This window comes from Gobius niger, assembly GCF_951799975.1.
Source record: "Gobius niger genome assembly, chromosome: 6".
Lineage (NCBI taxonomy): Eukaryota > Metazoa > Chordata > Actinopteri > Gobiiformes > Gobiidae > Gobius > Gobius niger.
Window position 1 is genome coordinate 4,930,861 of NC_136857.1, and position 6,082 is coordinate 4,936,942.

Here is a 6,082-nt window from a genome sequence, read left to right on the forward strand (position 1 = left end):
TTAGTTAAGACCCGTCATAAATTATTTAACTGCAGCCTCCGCACTTGTAACACTTATTTCCTAACCTGGGTGTATCAAAAAAGATAACCAGGCACCAGGGGCGGATCTAGAAAAAAAAATCACGGGGTGGCAAGCAGGGTCAGGGATAATTTCTGGGGTGGCAACACATTTTACAATGTTGCATGTTTATAGCAAATGTTTAGCTTGATCGCAAAGCACTTTTTCAGTTTAGATGCAGGCTGAGCCCCCCATACATACACTGTACATAATATAAGTAGGGGGTCTAACTCAGGTAAAATTGAAACTTTTGTATATAAAAAAATAAAATAAAAACAATCAGCATCTTTGGAGCCACAGGAGTTGCGCCTGGCACCTTATTTAGGTCTAAAGTTGTTCTAATTCTTTGTCCTGTCAAACAAGTAGCTTCTAGACCAGATGTGAGACTTCACATGACAATGGGGGGGCAGCTGTGGGGGCAAGACCTTTACTAGGGCAGCTGCCACCCCGTGCCACCCCACTAGATCCGCCCCTGCCAGGCACTAAATTAAAATTGATGATAAAAATTCTAATGAATAATACATGAATGCTATTGTTTCAAATAAATAACCACATCAGTAATTCAATGGAAGCACAATTTTTATTAATAGAAAATAAGCAAGTGCTCCCCCAGGGAAGCGATTGTCATAGTCCATTGTCTTTGTTAGTTCATTGTCTGTATGTTCATGTTCGTTCTGCTCCTGTTCATCCAGCCGGTTGAGTTTCAGATTTTCTGAATTTCTACATTTTGGGTCATTTCATTTAAACCTGACAGAATGAACCCAGCAAGATCGGCCCCAGCGGTCAGCCCACTCTTCGTTATTCTGGATCTGTGGTTTGTCCCCTGTGGCTGCGCTGCAACAGGCACAAAACTTTGCCCATGAGCAATTAGCTGCCAGCAGTGGGGGAGAAAACGTGGGGCTCATAGACAGCAGTAAACATCAGATAAGAGCCAAGTTTTCTACCCCTGCCTTTCATCCCGAATCTCAAATGCCAGAGGACTCTGAACCTGCTCCTACCCCATGGCCACCGCCAAACACCCCCATCCATCCAGGGTGTTCTCCTGGACCAGTCCCCGAGTCACCGCCGGACAGCGTCTCCGTCCAGGGCAGGCTGCTTCTGTCCCTGAGCAACTGCCAGAAATTTACCTCCATTTGAGGTGGGCCCTTTCTGTCCGGGAGCCACCACTGGACACCATTGTCCGTCCAGGGTGGGCCCCTCCTGTCCTGGGACCATGATCGAACCGAGACCTCTATACGGAGTGGGCTTCTACTGTTCCTGTCCCTGCCCCTCGCCTAATCTCCTCCTGCAGGCCGTCTGTCCCTGCTCCGCGGCTGAGATCCTTGAAGTGCCTTCCCCCCAGGATCTTCCTCCGCCAAACGACAGTGACTATAGACCACTGCACAGTCCTGGGCAAAGTCTCCTCTCCTTTGCTTTGTGGGCAGTTTTGCTGGAGTATTTTTTTCTTGGCGTCACTGCTGGAGGTGCCGGAACCACAGCTGGAGCTCGGACTGTGATTTTGGACACTCTTTCCGCCTTGCATTCCTCCAGCAAATCTGAAAATACAATCAAACACACTTATTATTGATGTGTCAGTAGATCTAAATTGCTGCCCTGATGGCCCAGGTATAAAACAGGTCTTTAACTGCAATCCTGACAAAAACATTAGTGCCTTTTACTCAATCGCTTCAGAGTGAATGAAAAATACAATGTGAAGCACTTTGAGTATCTTGAAAAGTGAGAAGTGTAAGACATTATTACTGTTTTTATAACGTGATATCACAAAACATACCTCCTTGACCAGGCTGCAGAGCTCTCCCTACGATCTCGAGTTTAACCCATGGCTCCTGGGAGCGAGGGCACCGTGGATCATCTTTTGAAGCACTAATCCGGCTTGATTGTGATTGCAGTCTTTTCCGGAGCACAGGCAGGCGAGACTTTTTTGGCGTCGGAGGCACCGGAGGAGGGGTCGGCACCGGAGAAGGAGTGACCGGATAAACGGACCTGAGCTCGTCGGGAGTGTGTGTGTCCACCGAGGTCAGGCTGGACAGAGGAGTGATGGAGATGCTGGAGCAAATACTGAATCCGCTCTGGTTCTTTTGGGCGGATTTGGCAGAGAATCGGGGACTCTTACACAGAGGGAAAGGAGGCTCTGGTGTGATGGGATATACAGACCTCAGCTCGTCTGGAGTGTGTGTGTCCACTGAACTCAGGCTGGAGCGAGGAGTGACGGAGGCGCTGGAGCTAAAGTTGGACACACAACTGCAGTCGGCCTTTTTGTTCCTCTGTTTGAATTCATCCGAGCACCCGGGGCTTCCACGCAGGCCCGGAAGAGCTGGCAAGCCGCTCCAGTTGACCGAACTCAGGCTGGAGCGAGGAGTGACGGAGGAGCTGGAGCTAAAGCTGGACGTGTCACTGCAGTCGGTCTTCTTGCTCTTCTGTTTGAATTTGTCTGAGCACCCGGGGCTTCCACGCAGGCCCGGAAGAGGAGGCAAGACACTGGAGTTGACCGAACTCAGGCTGGACAGAGGAGTGACGGAGGAGCTGGAGCTAAAGATGGACGTGTCACTGCAGTCATCCATCTTATTCCTCTGTTTGAATTTGTCCGGGCACCTTGGGCTTCCACGCAGGCCCGGAAGAGCCGGCAAGCCGCTCCAGTTGACCGAACTCAGGCTGGACAGAGGAGTGACGGAGGAGCTGGAGCTAAAGCTGGACGTGTCACTGCAGTCGGTCTTCTTGCACCTCTGTTTGAATTTGTCTGAGCTCCACGGGCTTTCGTGCAGTGCCGGAAGAGCAGGCTGGACGCTAGAGTTTACCGAACTCAGACTGGACAGAGGAGTGACAGAAATGCCGGAGCTGAGGCTGGACCCATCGCTCCAGTCGACCCTCTTGTCCGTCCGGCTATATCTTTCCGAGTACCGCGGGCTGGTGCAGAGAACCGGAGGATGGGGCACAGCACGGCGGTCAGGGGGACTGAGGGGAAGTCCCAGCCTGGTTCTGACAGCATCAGAGCGAGCTCTTTGGGCTGACAGGAACCGGTCTGCTCTTTGGCTCACAGCCTCTTGGTGACACCTCTGCTGCTCCTGCACCTGCGAGTTCCTCTGCTCCTGCTCTCTGCGCTGTTGAAAGAGAGACAGACGTGTTTTATAATACTGAGACAACATCTTGAAATAGAAACACTTTCCAACAGTGACAAACTGACTGAGTTTCAAAGGGGACACTTCGTACATCTACTAAACATTGTATATTGTTAAAATGCACTGATATTTGACCGTCTTAGTACTTATTATTCCTTACAGTCGTGGTCAGTATCTACATAAACTCAGATTTGTACTTGTTAAGGTAAGGGATCGCAACTAGAACCAGCAGTTGTGACTCTGTCCCCCCTAAATATAAGTAACACCGACTTACATAAACATCACAGTTGTTCAGAAGATGTTTCCTGCCGCTGAAAGGCTGGAAAAGGCGAGGGTTTGACCGATGATCCATGAGCGATCGAGTACGGAGATATTTCTTTGACGAGAAAGTGAATGCGTGTCTCTATCTGTTCGGGCTCAGTGGAGAAGTGAGAAGTGTAGTGTAATTGCATTCATTCTATACTCTGTGATGTCGCGTTCCAGAACAGATTTCATCACCACGGTTTCTGATGGAGCGAGCGCCATGGCGATCGGCGTTTAAACCCACACTGCGGAACATTCCATGTAGCTTCACCAAAAGAGCAACTAAACTGTAATAAAACATAAATAAACATGCTCCGAATGATAATTGCAATAGAGCTAACTTTTTTCATAGGGGGCCGCATATTGAAGCATACACAGGGTGAAGAACCACAGATCGGAGGTGGTCAGTGCTGTGAAACCTTCTATGTGTATTTAGCAGAGGATTAAATTGCACCCCACACCTTTATTTATGCTTAAAACCAGCTCTGTCTCACAATAAAATGTTAGTTGTTAGGTTAGAATTGTGCAGAATTATTACATTTGAAATAAAAAAGGACCAACAATGGTGATGTGTTCCGAGAGAATTTAGTTACTTTCCAAATGCACGTGTCACATGATGCTAAGTATTCAGAAACTAAATACAATTTCAAAGTTTTCCCCCCAACACTGAATATTATACATCTCCATGAGTCGTCATCTAACACACTGCAGTGTTCAAATGCTTTTATGCAAACAATAATTCCACTATTTTACATTTACTCCCATTGGTCTATTATTGTGGACTGTACCCTTTTCCCAGAATGCTTAGCAGCTCTGACAACACAATCACAAGCTTTAAAAAGTAAATCATTTGGAAGAGAGAAATGTCTTTTGCACCTTTAGTCAGAGCAAAGCAGCAGCTGACGTCCAGCAAAGTTACGAGTCAGGTTTAAGTTTTTCACAAATATAAAGAATAGACATATAGAAATTAATGCTATTTATTGTATTTCAGTCCAGGTTTAGTCAACACAATAGACTCCATCTAATGCATTTATAAGCATAAATAAGCATAAATATAAATTAATTATCTTAAACATCTTAAATGTTAACTTACATTTTAATACAAACAATGACAAATGAAGCCACTAAATGAAACGGGTTAGTTGTCGTCCAAACTCATTCTCAACTTTCCCACACACATTAGTATCATCCCAATTCTTCACAGGGACGAGTCTATTTCACACACATTTAAATTGCACATTTCACAACTTGCAGGGTCACTTTCCAGGGTCACTGTCACAGAGAAACCGTCCGTGAGTTCATACAATTTATAAAAATGCTTTATTTTTAGATGCTAGTTTACAATATACTAAAGGACCGTGATGTGGAGGAAGGCTGCAACGTTCATTTTAATTCAACTGAAATGTATGTATTTATTATTTCTTTTTGCAAAGGCAATAAAAAAGTTTCTGCAAACAATGAAACATCCTGTCCCTGGGGTCATAGCATCTACAAACATATTAAAAATGTGTGTGATTGATTGAGACAGGGGGGTATCGAATTAAATATATTGCAATGTAATTGAAAAACCTACTACAACAATAGAATTTTGGTTTTAATTGTGAAGCCCTATAGGGCCTTTTTTCACGATGTTCAAAGCGCCAAGACTTGTGCCTTAAGCTCGGCATGTTTATTACACTGGATTCATTTTTTTGCCAGTATACGTGTGTGTGTGTGTGTGTGTGTGTGTGTGTGTGTGTGTGTGTGTGTGTGTGTGTGTGTGTGTGTGTGCGCGTGCTATATATACTATCTGTTAATTAGGGTCATGGCCTGCCCTAATTCTAACCCTAACCTTAAGCAGATTGCTAATGCTTATTAATACCTTATTAAAGCTGGGGTACCTGATTTGTCCTGTTCAAACAGGGACAATTTTTGTTTTGGCCCAAACTTGTTTCTAGCTCTAACAATCCCTCCTGTATATTCAAATTGTTCAAAGAATGTAATTATATGCACATTTCACACCCATATACACTATGGAGTTGTGACCAAGTGAAGCAGGGGCGGCCACCCCCAGGATAAATTCCACTATTTTGGATTAAACTTCTATCATCCATTGCTCAATAAAACTGTCTGTGTTTTGCTGAGTTTACAACATACTCTGAGGTGGCAAAAATAAATATATTCCACAACACCAAAAAAATCAGGTACCCCAGCTTTAATACTTAACGAGCACACCTTAATATAAAGTGATACCAAACTTTTCATTGGTTTTCTACTGTATTTATTTCTCCAGTGAGTGACCAGGATGTAATACAGTGAGCTATGTGTGAAAATATCATTGTGCAGGTTATTGATGCGCACAGAAAAAAAGTATGTTCTATCCTAAATCTTGGTTGGACCCCTGCAGGGCATTCAAGAAATGACAACATAGTGTCATGCAGACGCTGTAGTATTTTTCAAGCTCGCCCATACCTTTCAGCCCTAACTGGACTGTTTTACATTAGTTGTTTGTCTGGTTTTACATTTAGTCACACTAAAGAGCAGCTATGACCATAAGTTTACAATACAGAAGCAACTTAAAAAAAGAAAGAAAATAAACCTCTTCTCATTTTATTCACTTTATTTAA